We start from the raw sequence: 18,595 nt of genomic DNA, 5'->3' as shown, positions 1-18,595 counted from the left end.
CAAATGGATACTTTGGTGAGTTTCATTGATTTAAAGGTAACTAAGCTTTTTACCATTATAATTAGAGAACATGGTCTATAAAAATCTCTACTTTCAGAATATATTTTATCTTCTTTTTTGACAAAGTATGTGATCAATTTTTACCAATTTTGCATACTGTAAGAAAAGAATATACAGTCCCTGTTGAGACTAAGGTTCTAGGTATAAATTTATTGATGCAAACTTTTTATTTATATTATTTAAACAGTCTATATCCATCTTGTTCTGTCAAATAACTCTTAACTTTAAAAATTAAATTCTTGTTATTTCTAGATTTTGCTCCTTAAATTTCACTAATAATATTATTTACTGCATGCATTTTTGTTTGCTTTATCATTTTTTATCATTTATCATTGTTTGCTTTATCACAGTTTATAATCTTTTGGCCTAAAATTTTCATTTGGTCTTGTTTTAATTTTGCCACATCTGCTTTCTTTTGTTTTTTCATTTGCCTGTTATAATTTTGCAGGCAGTTTCTTTATTTTTAACTTTCCCCCTCCACTTTGTTTGAAATATATTTAGCTAGTTTTTTTTCACTCAAGCTTGTAATTCCTTGTCTTTTAATTGTGAGAACCAATAGTTCACATAAGTTTTAACTAATCATTTTTATTACTTTATTTTATATTCATTATTTAATGCTTTTTTTTTTTAATGGAAGACTGTAACAAGGAAGAGCCAATTTTGACTCCATGTTGGATCTGTTTCTTTGACTTTAACCTTTGCTTTTCGTTGCTTTTGTTATTATAATCATACATAATGGCCTGTCTCAGGGAACCCTTCCTCTCTGCGTGAATGTTAAACTAAAGTGCCTTTGCTCAGCTCACAGGCAGATAATCTGACCCTGCCCACCTGTGAATGGTTGCAGAAAAGAAGAAATTAACACATCCCCTCTCCAATTCTGGCCAAGCCAGGCAAAACTAATAGCCTTTTTTTTTTAATAGATCTTTATTGGAGTATGACTGCTTCACAATACAGTGTTGGTTTCTGTTGCATAACAAAGCAAATCAGCCATATACATACACATGTCCCCATATCCCCTCCCTCTTGAGCCTCCCTCCCATCCTCACTATCCCATCCCTCTAGGTCAATGCAAAGCACAGAGCTGATCTCCCTGTGCTACACTGCTGTTTCCCACCAGCCAACTATTTTAAATTCAGTAGTGTATATATGTCGACGCTACTCTCACTTCGCCCCAGCTTCCCCCTCCCACCCCATGTCCTCAAGTCCATTCTCTATGTCTAACTCTTTATTCCTGCCCTTCATTAGGTTCATCACTACCTTTTTCTCTTTTTTAAGATTCCATATATATGTGTTAGCATACGATATTTGTTTTTCTCTTTCTGACTTAGTTCACTCTGTATGACAGGCTCTAGGTCCATCCACCTCACTAAATAACTCAATTTTGTTCCTTTTGATGGCTGAATAATATTCCATCGTATATATGTGCCACATCTTTATCCATTCCTCTGTCGATGGACATTTAGGTTGGTTCCATGTCCTGGCTATTGTAAATACTGCTTCAATGAACATTGTGGTAGATTTCTCTTTTTGAAATATGGTTTTCTCAGGGTATATGCCCAGTAGTGGGATTTCTGGGTCATATGGTAGTTCTATTTATAGTTTTTTAAGGAACCTCCATACTGTTTTCTATAGTGGTTGTATTAATTTACATTCCCATCAACAGTGCAGGAGGGTTCCCTTTTCACCACACACTTTCCAGCATTTATTGTTTCCAGATTTTTTGATAATGGCCATTCTGACCGGTGTGAGGTGATACCTCATTGTAGTTTTGATTTACATTTCTCTAATAATTAGTGATGTTGAACATCTTTTCATGTGCCTCTTGGCCATCTGTATGTCTTTCTTGGTGAAATGTCTATTTAGGTCTTCCACCCATTTTTTAATTGGATTGTTTGTTTATTTGATATTGAGTTCCATGGGCTGTTTGTGTATTTTGGAGATTAATCCTTTGTCTCTTGTTTCATTTGCAAATATTTTCTCCCATTCTGAGGGTTGTCTTTTTGGCTTGTTTATGGTTTCCTTTGCTGTGCAAAAGCTTTTAAGTTTCATTAAGTCCAATTTGTTTTGTTTTGTTTTGTTTTTATTTCTGTTACTCTAGGTGGTGGGTAAAAAAGGATCTTGCTGTGGTTTATGTCAAATAGTGTTATTCCTATATTTTCCTCTAAGAGTTTTATAGTGTCTGGTCTTACATTTAAGTCTTTAAATCATTTGGAGTTTATTTTTGTGTATGGTGTTAGATAGTGTTCTAATTTCATTCTTTTACATGTAGCTGTCCACTTTTCCCAGCACCACTTATTGAAAAGGCTGTCTTTTCTCCATTGTATGTTCTTGCCTCCTTTGTCATAAATTAGGTGCCCATATGTGTGTGGGTTTATCTCTGGGCATTCTATCCTGTACCATTGATCTATATTTCTGTTTTTGTGCCAGTACCATACTGTCTTGATTACTGTAGCTTTGTGGTATATTTTGAAGTCGTGAGCCTGAATCTTCCAACTCCATTTTTCTTTCTGAAAATTGCTTTGGCTATTCGGGGTCTTTTGTGTTTACATATGAATTCTTACGATTTTTTTGTTCTAATTCTGTGAAGAATGCCATTGGTAGCTTGATAGGGATTGCATTAAATCTGTAGATTGCTTTGGGTAGTATAGTCACTTTCACAATATTGAATCTTGCAATCCAAGAACATGATATATTTCTCCATCTATTTACATCATGTTTGATTTCTTTCATCAGTGTTTAATAGTTTTCTGAGTACAAGTCTTTTGCCTCCTTAGGCAGGTTTATTCCTAAGTGTTTTATTCTTTTGGTTGCAATGGTAAATGGGAGTGTTTCCTTAATTTCTCTTTTTGATTTTCCATTATTGGTTTATAGGAATTCCAGAGATTTCTGCGCAATAATTTTGTATCCTACAACCTTACCAAATTCATTGATTTGTTCTAGTAATTTTCTTGTGGAATCTTTAGGATTTTCTATGTATTTTCATGTCATCGGCAAACAGTGACAGTTTTACTTCTTCTTTTCCAATTTGTATTCCTTTTATTTCTTTTTCTTCTCTGATTGCTGTGGCTATGACTTCCAAAACTTTGTTGAATAATAGTGGCAAGAATGGACATCCTTGCCTTGTTCCTTATCTTAGTGGAAATGCTTTCAGTTTTTCATCATTGAGTATGATGCTTGCTGTGGGTTTGTCATATATGGCCTTTATTATGTTGAGGTAGGTTCCCTCTATGCCCACTTTCTGGAGAGTTTTTATCATAAATGGGTGTTGAATTTTTTCAAAAGCTTTTTCTGTATCTATTGAGATGATCATAAGGATTTTATTCCTTAATTTGTTAATGTGGTGTGTCACATTGATTGATTTGTGTATATTGAAGAATCCTTGCATCCCTGGGAGAAATTCCACTTGATCATGGTGTATGATCCTTTTAATGTGCTGTTGGATTCTGTTTGCTAGTATTTCGTTCAGGATTTTTGCATCTATGTTCATCAGTGATATTCGTCTACAATTTTCTTTTTTTGTGATATCTTTTTCTGGTTTTGGTATCAGGGTGACCGTGGCTTCGTAGAATGAATTTGAGAGTGTTTCTCCCTCTGCAATTTTTTGGAAGAGTTTGAGAAGGGTTGGTGTTAGCTCTTCTCTAAATGTTTGATAAAATTCACCTGTGAAGCCATCTGGTCCTGGACTTTTGTTTGTTGGAAGACTTTCAATTATGGTTTCAATTTCATTACTTGTGATAGGTCTGTTTATATTTTCTAATTTTTCCTGGTTCAGTCTTGGAAAATTGTGCCTTTCCAAGAATTTGTCCATTTCTTCATCATTGTCCATTTTATTGGTATATAGTTGCTTGTAGTAGTCTCTTCTAATCCTTTGTATTTCTGCAGTGTCAGTTTTGATTTTCTTTTCTCATTTCTAATTTTATTGATTTGCGTCCTCTCCCTTTTTTTTCTTGATGAGTCTGGCTAAGGGTTTATCAATTTTGTTTATCTTATCAAAGAACCAGCTTTTAGTTTTATTGACCTTTGCTCTTGTTTTCTTTGTTTCTATTTCATTTATTTCTGCTCTGATCGTTCTGATTTATTTCCTCCTACTGGCTTTGGGTTTTCTTTGTTCTTCCTTTTCTAGTTGTTTTAAGTGTAGAGTTAGAGTGTTTATTTGAGATTTTTCTTGTTTCTTGAGGTGAGATTGAATTGTTATAAAGTTCCCTCTTAGAACTGCTTTTGCTGTGTCCCATAGGTTTTCGGTCGTTGTGTTTTCATTGTCATTTGTTGCTATGTATTTGTAAATTTCTTCTTTGATTTCTTCAGTGATCTCTTCGTTATTTAGTAGTGCACTGTTAAGTCTCCATGTATTTGTGTTTTTTACAGTTTTTTTCCTGTAATCGATTTGCAATTTCATGGTGTTGTGGTTTAAAAAGATGCTTCATATGACTTCAATTATCTTAAATTTTCTAAGCCTTTATTTGTGACCCAAGATGTGATATATCCTGGAGAATGCTCCATGTGAACTTGAGAAGAAAGTATATTCTGCCACTTTGGGGTGGAATGTTGTATAAATATCAGTTAAATCTATCTGGTCTGTTGTGTCATTTAAAGCTTGTGTTTCCTTATTTATTTTCTGCTTGGATGATCTGTTCATTGGTGTAAGTGGGGTGTTAAAGTCCCCTACTATTATTGTATTACTGTTGATTTTTCCTTTCATGGTTGTTAGCATTGGCCTTATGATTGAGGTGTCCTATGTTGGGTGCTTAAACTTTTATAATTGTTATATCTTCTCCTTTGCTCTTGTTTTCTTTGTTTCTATTTCATTTATTTCTGCTCTGATCGTTCTGATTTATTTCCTCCTACTGGCTTTGGGTTTTCTTTGTTCTTCCTTTTCTAGTTGTTTTAAGTGTAGAGTTAGAGTGTTTATTTGAGATTTTTCTTGTTTCTTGAGGTGAGATTGAATTGTTATAAAGTTCCCTCTTAGAACTGCTTTTGCTGTGTCCCATAGGTTTTCGGTCGTTGTGTTTTCATTGTCATTTGTTGCTATGTATTTGTAAATTTCTTCTTTGATTTCTTCAGTGATCTCTTCGTTATTTAGTAGTGCACTGTTAAGTCTCCATGTATTTGTGTTTTTTACAGTTTTTTTCCTGTAATCGATTTGCAATTTCATGGTGTTGTGGTTTAAAAAGATGCTTCATATGACTTCAATTATCTTAAATTTTCTAAGCCTTTATTTGTGACCCAAGATGTGATATATCCTGGAGAATGCTCCATGTGAACTTGAGAAGAAAGTATATTCTGCCACTTTGGGGTGGAATGTTGTATAAATATCAGTTAAATCTATCTGGTCTGTTGTGTCATTTAAAGCTTGTGTTTCCTTATTTATTTTCTGCTTGGATGATCTGTTCATTGGTGTAAGTGGGGTGTTAAAGTCCCCTACTATTTATTTTAAATGTATTTTATCTGGTATGAGTATTGGTACTCCAGCTTTCTTTTGATTTCCATTTGCATGGAATATCTTTTTCCATCCCCTCACTTTCAGTGTGTATGTGTCCCTAGGTCTGAAGTGGGTCTCTTGTAGACAACATATTTATGGGTATTATTTTTGTATCCATTCAGCCAGTCTGTGTCTTGTGGTTGGGGCATTTAGTCCATTTACATTCAAGGTTGTTATCGATATGTATATTCCTATTACCATTTTCTTAATTGTTTTCGGTTTGTTTTTGTTGGTCTTTTTCTTCTCTTGTGTTTCCCGCCTAGAGAAGTTTCTTTAGCATTTGTTGTAAAGCTGGTTTGGTGGTGCTGAATTCTCTTAGCTTTTGCTTGTCTGAAAAGCTTTTGACTTCTCCATCGAATCTGAATGAGATCCTTGCTGGGTAGAGTAATCGTGGTTGTAGTGTTTTCTCTTTCATCACTTTAAGTATATCCTGCCACTCCCTTCAGGCCTGCAGAGCTCCTGTTGAAAAATCAGCTGATAACCTTATGTGGATTCCTTTGTATGTTATTTTTTGTTTTTCCCTTGCTGCTTTTAATATTTTTTCTTTGAATTTGATTTTTGTTAGTTTAATATGTGTCTTTGTGTATTTTTCCTAGGGTTTATCCTTTATGGGACTCACTGTGCTTCCTGGACTTGGGTGACTATTTCCTTTCCCATGTTAGGGAAGCTTTCGACTATCATCTCTTCAAATATTTTCTTTTTCTCTTCGTCTGCTGGGACCCCTATAATTCGAATGTTGGTGCATTTAGTGTTGTCCTAGTTATTGTCCTAGTTATTATTGTCCTGATATTGTCTTCAATTCTTTTCATTCTTTTTTTTTTATTCTGCTCCTCAGCATTTATTTCCACCATTTTGTCCTCCAGCTCACGTATTCGTTCCTCTGCCTCAGTTATTCTGTTGTTGATTCCTTCTAGAGTATTTTTATTTTAGTTACTGTGTTGTTCATCTCTGTTTGTTTGTTCTTTAGTTCTTCTAGATCTTTGTTAAACATTTCTTGTATTTTCTCAATCTGTGCCTCCATTCTATTTCTGAGATTCTGGATCTTCTTTATTATCATTACTCTGAATTCTTTTTCAGATAGATTGCCTATTTCCCCTCATTTATTTGGTCTTGTAGGTGTTTACCTTGATCCTTCATCTGTGTCATATTTTTTTGCTGTCTCTCTTTTTTTTTTTTTTCTGATTGGGATTGTTTTCCTGTATTACTGGTTGTTTGGCCTGAGGCTTCCAACACTGGAGTTTGTAGGCTATTGGGTAGAGCTGGTCCTTGGCACTGAGATGAGGACCTCCGTGAGACCTTAGTCCAATGAATATCCCCTGGAGTCTGAGGTTCTCTGTTAGTCCAGTGGTTTGGACTCGGCGCTCCCACCACAGGAGCTTCAGCCCGACTCCTGGCTCATGAGCCAAGGTCCTACAAACTGCCTGGGATGGAAAAAAAAAAAAGAGACCAATAACAAAGTGAAAAATAAAATTAGACCAGGAAACGACTTGGAGCTCCCACTGCAGGAGCTTTGGTCTGACCCTGGGCTCATGAACCAATATCCCACAAGCTGCCTGGGGTGACAAAACAAAAGAAACACAACAATAAGGTGAAAAATAAAATTAGACTCGGAAACTAACAGATATGTTAGGAAGAATATAAAAATTAAAATATAGATGAATCAATAACTGGAAGGTACATCAGTACCACAATAGTAAAAAAGAGGAGGGAAAAGAAAAGAAAAAAATAAAGAAAAATAAAGGGGGAAAAGGCTTTGGCTGTGGAGGTTGGGGCCTAATAAGGGTGAGGTTTGTCAGTGGACTGGGCTTATGCTTAGGACCCACAGGCTAGAAAAGTCCCTGGGGGATGTGTGGGGTGGAGCTTAGGCTAAACGAACAGAAGGGGCCCAGGCATGCCCCCCACCCCTCATCTCAGAGGGCAGGGGACCTCACCTGGGAGCCCAGCAGGCTTCCTGGGCTTGTGTGGGTAGGGCCGATGACCTCCTCTCCTCTCCTGCTTCTCTGGTCTGGGAAGGTCCCTTCCACCTGCCTCTCCTGATCTCCCCTTCCTCCCTCCTATGCCCCCAAGTACCCACACAGCCTGGAGGGGGATTTGGAGGGCAGGGGACTCGCCTGGGAGCTCAGCAGGCTCCCTATGCCTGAGTGGGTGGAGCAAACGCCCTCTGCTCCTCTCCTGCTCCTCATGGAGGACACCTCCTCCCCGCCTCTCCTGATCTCCCCAGCCTCACGGGTGTCGATCCTGTCTGGCCTCCACTTCTCCTACCCCCTCAGTCCTCCCACATCCTACTGATTTACTTGGGGGTTCCTCCCGTCTCCTTGGGTGTCAGAGTCCCCCAGTAGTGGCCAGCAGGTGCCCTAGTTGTCGGGAGACGCTAACTCCATGTCTTCCCACACTGCCATCTTGACTCTGCCTCATGGCCTTTTTACTTTAGTTCCTCACCTCCTCCACCTCTCTGTTCTATAAGAAATGGGCATCCAGACCCTGATAAGATGGTTTTTGGGGGACACTAGTCTGCCATCTTCTCAGTCTGCCAGCTTTCTGAATAAAGTCGTTATTCCTTGCCTCAACACCTTTTTGCCCAATTTATTGGCCTGTTGTGTGGTGAGCAGAGTGAGCTTGGACTCGGTAACAAGACTAATCCAAGGTATCCTGAAACACAGGAGTTTGAGGAAGTAAGAAAAGAGGAGGCAGAAAGGAAGAAATTAACAATGAAATAATTCAAGAAAACTCCCCAGAACTGAAGTGTTTTTAGGTTAAAAGGGATCATACACCGTTCAACAGAATGGATGAAAAGAGACCCACATCAAGCTACATGACTTGAAATTACACAATACTGGATAAAAGAGAAGATCCCAACAGCTTCTGAAGAATTAAATCTGGTAACATACAAAGGACTGAAAATAAGGATGGGTTTAGACTTCTAAAAACATCAGTAGTGGAGCCATGTCTTTAAATTTTGAAGGAAAGTCCTTTCCCATATAGAAGCCCTTCCCTTCTTGTGTGGGTGAGACAGAAAAGAAAGAAAAGGGAGAAAGGAAGTGCCCAAAGTAAAACAAGTGGCCTCTGATCTACCATCTCCAATCTTCTTTCCAGAGAAGACAAGTAACTTGGGTAAACTCTAAATGTAAAAAATTGGCCCTTCTCTATATTTCGAACTTTGAAAGGAGACACCTCTCAGAACTGGAGACAGAACCACACCATGTGTACTTGGCAGCAACTCTAGCTGGGAGCTTGCTTGTCAAAGGTGGCTGTTGTAGTAAGAATGAGACTTCTTGGAGCTGGAGATGGAAGAACAGAACACTCTGTCTGGGGTTTAGACGTGTAGATAGTACTAGGGAGTGCCAAGGTGGGGCTGAATTAATGCAGAGAGAACACCAGGTCTTCAACAAGCTGAGCATCAATGACAGCAAATGCATTGCCAAAAGGTTCAGCAATGGATTTCAACAGCGGACACAGCCCAGAAAGGAAATAAACCAGCCAGTGCACTCCTAAGGACCAGGTTGAAGTCAAGGAGAATTGACTTGAGGATTTGTTTCCCTCAATTCTCTCAGGGTCCTGAGGTCCAATAACTCTGTCCCTCTCCCAAAAGATGTCACCTTGGGGGGGACCCGGAAGTGAAGCAGAATCCCGAAAGAACCTGAGTAATGCAAGGTAAACTGAGTTACCCAAAGAGAAAAATTAAACTGTTGGACCCTACTGCTTCAAGCTGATTTAAGTTAAAATTGGTTTGCATATATTTTTTCCCACTCCTTAGAAGACTTAAAGATACTTTTTCTTTGCATATCTGGGTTGTAGTAGAGACAATCTGCTTCCTCACAATACAGAAGTTTAGCTACAAAGTGAAGATTTTATCTATGAGAAGGATGAAGCACAGAAAGCTTAAATGTCCTTGCCAAGCTTAAAGCTGAAAAAAGAAGGGCAATTTTAACTACACTTGACCTTAGTAGAAAGCTGGCCTTCTTTGCCAAGCACAAGGATCTTAGTTTCTCAGCAAGGGCTCTCATCTGAATATCTGACTCTCCAGTCACCACATTTCTTTGCCCACCCCAACTTCTAGTTAATGATGCAGCTCTTTATTCTTCTCAGGACCACGAGTATGTCTGATGTTTGTTACAGACATACTAATGTCTGTTTGTTACAGACATAGCTAAAAACAAACAAACAAAATTACAGTTACAGATATTTTACAGCAGGTCACCTATGAAAACAAATCAGGGAGGAACCCAAAGTAACTGATAGACTCTGAACAGGTGTCTTGGGCAAAAGGGAAATGTAGGAAGGAGAAAACTCCAAACCACAATCCCACTTTGAGAGTTCTAATGGTATTGGTACAGCTTTCTCAGTTTAATGTTTATAACGATAGTAAAACTCTGGTGAAAATACAAGTGGAGAATATATTATCTGACACAAGAGTATTTTCAGTAAGATTGATCACTCAGACTTTTGACAATTGCTTGAATGTGTAGACGATCAAAACATAAGTAGCTATTAAATGTATGAGGATTCTGAACATAAGGTCTTCTACCCACCACTTCACTTCCTTTCACAATTTGAGGTGCTTCTGGGCATCAGGACCTAATTATTTTTACCATTACTCTTTCTGTGTGTTTTCAGGTAATTTGATTTCTACTCAGTGCAGGCCCTCAACCAAACTGTGGGGTCTTGTTATAACACTTCATAGTTTATAACCTGTTAGATATATTCTTTTCTTGTCATTCTCACAATAATCTGTGATAGATGATACAGAGGAGAAACTGTGGTTCAGAGAATTAAAGTGATTTCTCCAAGGTCATGTAACTGGAACATGAGGAGCTGGAATTCAAAACTGAGTCTTCCAACTGAAAATCCCTTTCCACATGTATTCCTTCCCAAATTTATCTGATTTACAACAGAGCAATGATTCCCTAACCTTAACTCTGCCCTAGCAAATTATTCATACTTTTCCTTTACCATCAGAAAGTAGTTTGTCAAGAATCACTGTCAAAAATTCTTAATCTGGTGAACTGTATTGCCCTCCTAAATTTAACTCTATACCAAATTATGAACAGACAGAGATTCCTTGGCCTGCAGGCCTGAGATTCTGAAATTTTCTGTAGTGCCTGGTAGATCTTTTTGATCCATCACATTTAGTTACATGAATCATATCACCTCAAAGAACACATTGTAAAGAAAATAATGCAGTGTGATTGATGTGAACAGATGTGACATGGGACAATTAAGTTTCAGTTTAAAGACCCAAGGAGGAAAACACCTGTTGCTCTGTAAGGTTCACTAAACAGACTCCATTGCTAACAGAATAAAGACGATTTATAGGCTTTGTTTATCCAAGTAGGAGAGAGAAGAAATACAATACATGTAAATAATATAACGTGTGTTTATCCATTATGTGTGGGCAGAAAATTTCCTCTGAGTGTCTGAAATCTAATATTTCCCATTGCATTCCGGAGCCAAGTCTAACTTAGCAATGCTAATTCACAGGGAAAACCATAGGAAGTAAACTTTAGGAAGTAAATTATTATTATTATACATATGGATGAGAGCATTTCAAAATAATTCAATATATTACTTTCAGAAAAATAAAAAATTTAATAGATTTGAAATGTAAATGACATTTTATTGGGAAGATTCTTACAGCATTTTAGATAGTGAATTCTTGAAAGGTATTTACATTGTTACCAAAGGTTGTGATCATCCCTTTCAAGGTCATCTTTTTGTTGAGTTTTACTTTACAATTTTTTTTTTTTTTTTTTTGGCCACACTGCAGCATGTAGGATCCTAGTTCCCTGACCAGGGATTGAACCCATCCCCCCTGCAGTGGATGTGCAGAGTCTTAACCACTGGACCACCAGGGAAGTCCTGAGTTTTACTTTATAATTTAAGCCTATGTAAAACAAAGATCAAAATATATATATACACATATGTGTATATATATATTTTAAACTAACAAACGTTTTCCTCAGTTTCTTTTTTTTCATTATGTATTGAGAGATGTAACATTTGTATATTTAAGTATCTTGGTGGAGAGAATAATAATTTATAATAACCCAATGCTTTTAAAGCATATCCTTACTGTTCCTGTTACCAAACATAAGTTCATGTGCCAAATACACATTGAAGCCAAATAAATCAAAACTTCAGAGCTCGGAGCAGAGAATGGCTTATTGCAGGATCAAGCAAGGAGAACAGGTGGCTCATGCTCAAAAACCACAGACTCAGGCTTCCCTGGTGGTGCAGTGTTGGGAGTCCGCCTGCCGATGCAGGGGACATGGGTTCGTGCCCTGGTCCAGGAAGATCCCACATGCCGCGGAGCGACTGGGCCCATGAGCCATGGCCGCTGAGCCTGCGCGTCTGGAGCCTGTGCTCCACAATGGGAGAGACCACAACAGTGAGAGGCCTGCATATTGCAAAATAAAATAAAATAAAATAAAAAACCACAGACTCCCCAATGGTTTGAGGGGAGATGTTTTTATAGGCAAAATTTGAGGCTAAATAAGCTTCATTTAGCCTCCTTGACTTTCCCTGGGTTCCAAAGGGCAGATTCAAACAGTTGCTAATCTTAGAAGGGAGGGAATGCAGAAACGAAGGAGGAGCAGTCAAGAAACAATAATGCAACCTTGGGGCAGGGTCCTGGTTCCTCCTCAAGGAATATACATAACAATATCTTTGAGTTCTTCTGCAGGAATTAAGGCCCCCACCCAGGTGGAGGATGGTAACTTCTGGCTGAGCACAAGATTCCTGGAGCACTGCCCTGTTACCTCACCACCAACCAATCAGAAGAAAGTCACACACCCTGTATCCCTCACCCCAAATTTTGCCTATAAAAACATCTCCCCTCAAACCATCAGGGAGTTTGGGGCGTTTGAGCACAAGCCACCCATCCTCCTTGCTTGACCCTGCGATAAAACTTTCTCTGCCCCAAACTCTGACGTTTTGGTTTGTTTGGCCTCAGTGTGCACTGGGCACATGAATTTGTGTTTGGTAACACCCCCATAACATGGATGGATCTAGAGATTATCATACTAAGTGAAGTAAACCAGACAGAGGAAAACAAATACATACGCTGTTACTTATATGTGGAATCTAAAAGAAAAGAAAAAGAAAAAGAAATAAAAGATACAAATGAACTTATTTACAAAACAGAAATAGACCCACAGATAAAACTTTCTCTGCCCCAAACTCTGACGTTTTGGTTTGTTTGGCCTCAGTGTGCACTGGGCACATGAATTTGTGTTTGGTAACACCCCCATAACATGGATGGATCTAGAGATTATCATACTAAGTGAAGTAAACCAGACAGAGGAAAACAAATACATACGCTGTTACTTATATGTGGAATCTAAAAGAAAAGAAAAAGAAAAAGAAATAAAAGATACAAATGAACTTATTTACAAAACAGAAATAGACCCACAGACATAGAAAACAAACTTATGGTTACCAAAGGGAAAGGAGTGGGGAATAAATTAAGAGGTTGGGATTAACATATACACACTACTCTATATAAAGTAGATAACCAAGAAGGACCTACTATATAGCACAGGGAACTGTATTCAATATGTTGTAATAACTTATAAGGGAAAAAAATCTGAAAAAACTATGTGTGTGTGTGTGTGTGTGTGTGTGTGTGTGTGTATAACTGGATCACTGTGCTGTAATGCCTGAAACTAACATGACATTATAAATCAACTATACTTCAATTTTAAAAAAGAAAGAAAAAAAGAAAGGGAACCCTCAGGATTCTAGCAACTGACTCTCAGCTGCTGCTTCCTGGGAAGCCTATTGCACAGATGAAACTGTTCAGAGTGCTCCATGTCAAGGTAGTTCTGTGACCTTAGCCATGTGACTGAATTCCTATACCTGAGGTTTCTTATTTTTATGCTTGAGATAATTACAGTTATATATCTCATGGAGCAAATTGTGAGAATTAAATTAGACAATTCTAAAGTGCTTACATATTCAGTAGTAACAGTAATAGTTAATAGTAGTAGTACAAGCTCAATATGTCAGGTTCTTTTCTTCATTAGTTAAGGAATTGACAGTTTAACCTTTGTGTCAAAGCTACAGTTTTATCTCCTGATTTTGTATCTTATTTCTCTTCATTAACACCCGAGAAAGGAGATGAAGATGACAGCTGCAGGTTTCTTCTCTTTTTCCCCTTCTCTAATTTGATTTTAGTGTATATTACCAAGCATTCAGCATGGTGCCATACCGTGTGAGAACTAAAGAAGAATAAAACAATTTATGGGGAGGTGAAAATTGGGGGAAGGAATGGAAAGGCAGTATAATCAGGAGACAAAACATTATGTACAGCATCCCAGACCCTTCATATCAATCTCATCCAAACTGTCAAGTTCCTAGCCTCTCTTCTTGAGATGTACCTACTTCAGCCACAAGGGAAGGCTTTCCATGCCCCAGACTTTCCAATATCTGTGCAGTTGCTCATTCTATTGTTTTTAACTATAATGTCCTTCTCTCTTCTCTACCTATCAAAATTCTACTCACTCTTCAAGGACCATCTCAAATGTTACCTCCTCTGGGAACCTTTCCCTGGTTCTGCCAGGTAAGATTAATTACCACCTCTCTCTGGCTCCACAGCTTGCTTATAGCACTACAGTAGCCCCAAAACTTCCTGAAAATGGGATCTTGTCTTATTAATGCATTTATCCCTAGCAAGAAAATTCAGTTAATTTTTATAGAAGATTCAAAAATAAAGATCTATATAGCAAGCATCCTACAGTCACATTGTTCTTAAATTTATTTTAATAATATTTTATGATGTTGAGTGCTTAAAAGGTATTTCTTCCAGCTTGCCTACATAGCACCCAATTTTTAAGATTCCCTCATGTAAGCACAGTTACTAACAAGAAAGAGAGAGGTTTGGAGAAAACACTAAAATGGTAGACTGGAAACCTGGTTCTATCCCAGCTTTGCCGCTCACTAATTGTATTGCCCTGAGAAAATCATGTCTTTGTACCACAATCAACACACTTGTAAAATAAGAAGTTAAGCTAGATGACTTCTAAGGTCCTTTCCAGCTGTATAGTCTACCATTCTACAAATACCAGTCCTGAGGTCTTACCATTACATTGCTTTCACCCAAGGATTTACTGATAATACTGAATTTAAATAAAAGCTTAAAGTAAGATGAAGGCGGTGACTTCAAAACAACTGGAGAAGAGTTATCTGCGGGACTTCCCTAATGGTCCAGTGGTTAAGACTTCACATTTCCACTGCAGGGGCATGGGTTCGATCCCCGGTCCAGGAGCTAGGATCCCACGTCTGTGTGGCCAAAAAGAAAAGAATTATCTGTGATTGGGATGCTGTGCCATTCCTTTTTTTTTTTCTGAAAAGCTTGGGAAAGACACCAGTGTTTGTAACCATAAGCGGGTCTGACTGCTCGCCACTCAAAAGCCAATAAAGAGGTCAGGTTTGTGGAAAGGAAAGTTTGCTTTATTTTGGATGCTGGCAACTGGGGAGTGGAGGGGGGGAGGGTGGACACCTGTCCAAAGGCCGACTCCCCCCGACCTTGACAATCAGGGCACAAGAGCTTTTATAGACAGGGAGGGGCTACATGTAGAAACGGTATAGTCAGCTCTGACAGTCATCATCAGTGGTCTGACCAGCATCATCTTGACTGTGTTAGGTACAGTTAATCTTCAGTTCCAGGGTCAGTTTGTTTCCATTTCTTTGAGGCCAGTTCTCAGAATTGTGGCATCTTATGTCATGGCTACAGCCTGGTCATCATGTAGTTAACTTCTTCCACCTGGTGGGAGTTTCAGTATCTATAAGACAGCTCACAGGATATGGCTCAGAATATTATCTATAGCCCTTAAGGAGGAACTAAATGTTCTTGACTATGCTTAATGACTAAACTATTATTATTTTGTCTCCTTTGACCGTTTTCCTTTGTTCCTGCATTTTCTCACTTCTCTGATTAAACTTATTCTTTGGCTTAAGTTTTTCCACAGAAAAAGGCAGACTGAGGACATGGGGTGGGGAGGGCAAGGACAATAGGGTCCTGCTCCATTTCATGTTGACATGTGGTCTTGGTAGCTCTGAGTGTGCAATCGATGAGATCACATTCCCTAGAACAGCCAGAGATGGAGATACCTGTTCAAATGCCTTGTTGGAGGAGTGTTCTCAGGAGTGGGGTAGGGGGCATGAGGGAAGAGGAATAGGCAGGGAAAAATAAAGCTGAGCAGGGATGTATTCTCATCTGAACAATAGCTTTGATCCCATGGAGAAGCTCTGGAATAGGAATTACACCACGGATTTCACCTTGAGGTGAAGGGGCTGACTTTTGGACTCCCATGTCAGTCAGTCACTGGCCAAGTTTGGGAAGGTATAGCCTCCAAGGCAGGTCAGGTGGCTCCTGGCTGCCTCTTGACCTAGGGCAATTCTCTGTAAGAGAATTTCTCTATAAGAGAAAGGGGAAGCTTTGATTTGTTAGTAGTTAACACCCGGAGCCCCTGTAGGATGGGTGCTTCAGCTAACAAAAGGAATCTAGGCAAGCACCAACACCATCCTCTGATTAAAATTCCTTTACTTCCCAGAGCAGAAGTGAGTACGCAAAAAAGTAGAACTGTTAATACTAGAATATTCTAAGTTCTGAGTGTAGCCATGCATGTACTCATTCATTTCTTCATATAATCAATTAATAAACATTGAGTCCTGCTTACTCTGACCTGCTTCAGTGAACAATGCAACTATGTTCAAGTCAGATGCCCTTCAATGTGCCAAACTAATGGTTTTTAGTGATTTGGTATAAGAAATCGTTTTTTGTTGTTGTTTTTTGCTTGTTTTTTTGTTTTGTTTTTTGGGGGGTTTTTTGGCCGCAAGACTTGTGGGATCTTAGTTCCCTGACCAGGGATTGAACCCGTGCCCTTGGCATTGAAAGCACAGAGTCCTAACCACTGGACAGCCAGGGAATTCCCAAGAAACCGTATCTTTTTAACAAAAGTGTTCATCACTGGATGGGATGGATCCTTACACTATCTTTTCTTCAGGGCCTCAGGAGAACTGAATGGACAGCTTAGACTGAGCTGTCCACCCAAGGCTGGACCTGAGCCTACCAGGAGCACCAACCACTGACCTGTTGGTGTCAAGACCCGGGATCCATGGATATTACCTTTGATATAAACAGAGCTCTTGGCAGTATGAGTCCCTATATGACATAAAAGAACATGTGGGGCTTTGAATCCATTTTTTCTAGAAGTTATATATTATCGGTTTGGTTTTGTCCTCTTGCATAATATGTGTTTTTTCCTCTTGATTAAACTTCTTTTGCATTATATGTGGCCAGTACGCTTGCAAGTAGGGAAGCTGTAGCCAGCCTGCTGGAATGTGCCGAGTTCATTACAACCCTCAATGTAAGCTAGGTCCTGTGGGTCAAGAATGTCTCTAATAGCTATGGAAACACATTTAAATCACTTCCCTCCTGAAGAGAGTGACTGCAAAGAATGACTCCAAGTATTCTTGGAGAACAGTACTGGCAAGTGAGACAGAAAATACTGGAAGAGGAAGCTTGTGAGACAAGAGTTTGAATTGGCTCAGAGAACTTAGTCCTTTCCCATGCATGCATATGTCTCTTAAGAGTTCTCCCTTTGTGGAAGGCTTTGCTGCTTCTTCTTTTTTTTTTAAATTAAATTAAATTTATTTATTTTTTATATAGAAGGATCTTATTAGTTATCTATTTTATACATAAGTGTATATATATCAATCCCAATCTCCCAATTCATCCCACCCCCACCCCCCGCCACTTTCCCCTGTTGGTGTCCATACATTTGTTCTCTACATCTGTGTCTCTATTTCTGCCTTGCAAACTGGTTCATCTGTACCATTTTTCTAGATTCCACATATATAAGTTAATATATGATATTTGGTTTTCTCTTTCTGACTTACTTCACTCTGTATGACAGTGTCTAGGTCCATCCACATCCCTACAAATGGCCCAGTATCATTCTTTTTTTATGGCTGAGTAATATTCCATTTTATATATGTACCACATCTTTATCCATTCGTCTGTCGATGGGCAGTTAGGTTGCTTCCAAGACCTAGCTATTGTAAATAGTGCTGCAATGAACATTGGGGTGCATGTGTCTTTTTGAATTATGGTTTTCTCTGGGTATATGCCCAGTAGTAGGATTGCTGGGTCACATGGTAATTCTATTTTTAGCTTTTCAAGGAACCTCCATACTGTTCTCCATAGTGGCTGTATCAATTTACATTCCCACCAACAGTGCAACAGGGTACCTTTTCTCCACACCCTCTCCAGCATTTGCTGTTTCTAGATTTTCTGATGATGCCCATTCTAACCAGTGTGAGGTGATACCTCATTGTAGTTTTGATTTGCATTTCTCTAATAATTAGGGATGTTGAGCATTTTTTTCATGTGTTTGTTAGCCATCTGTATGTCTTCTTTGGAGAATTGTCTATTTAGATCTTCTGCCCTTTTTTTTCTTTTTACATGTACATGAAATATTTTTATTGTTGCTAGTTTTACAAAATTCTGCCTATTTTTAAAATTGGGTAGTTTGTTTTTTTAATATTGAGCTGCATGAGCTGTTTATGTATTTAGGAGATTAATCCTTTGTCCGTTGATTCACTGGCAAATATTTTCTCCCATTCTGATGATTGTCTTTTCGTCTTGTTTGTAGTTTCCTTTGCTGTGCAAAAGCTTTTAAGTTTCATTAGGTCCCATTTGTTTGTTTATTTTTTTATTTCCATTACTCTAGGAGGTGGATCAAAAAAGATCTTGCTGTGATTTATGTCTAAGAGCGTTCTTCCTATGTTTTCCTCTAAGAGTTTTATAGTGTCCAGTCTTACGTTTAGGTCTTTAACCCATTTTGTGTTTATTTTTGTGTATGGTGTTAGGACGTGTTCTAATTTCATTCTTTTACATGTAGCTGTCCAGTTTTCCCAGCACCATTATTGAAGAGACTGTCTTTTCTCCACTGTATATCATTGCCTCCTTCGTCATAGATTAGTTGACCATAGGTGCGTGGGTTTATATCTGGGCTTTCTATCCTGTTCCATTGATCTATATTTCTGTTTTTGTGC

General features: G+C 38.5%; 1 long non-coding RNA gene across 2 annotated transcripts in view; it reads right to left on the bottom strand.

The window, feature by feature from the left end:
- Nucleotides 1-18,595, bottom strand: part of LOC112064630 (uncharacterized) — a 56,023-nt gene that overhangs the window by 10,634 nt on the left and 26,794 nt on the right. The window contains exon 3 of one of the 2 annotated variants that reach the window (XR_003681450.2): nt 6,435-6,960. The exons of the other annotated variant lie outside the window; for it this stretch is intronic. This is a non-coding gene — a long non-coding RNA (uncharacterized lncRNA). Of the gene's footprint in view, nt 1-6,434; nt 6,961-18,595 lie in introns of those variants that run through there. 2 annotated transcript variants of the gene reach the window in all.

This window comes from Physeter macrocephalus, chromosome 10 (assembly GCF_002837175.3).
Source record: "Physeter macrocephalus isolate SW-GA chromosome 10, ASM283717v5, whole genome shotgun sequence".
Classification (NCBI taxonomy): Eukaryota; Metazoa; Chordata; class Mammalia; order Artiodactyla; family Physeteridae; genus Physeter; species Physeter macrocephalus.
Note: the sequence above shows the minus strand (reverse complement) of the source record. Positions and strands in the feature narration are given on the sequence as shown.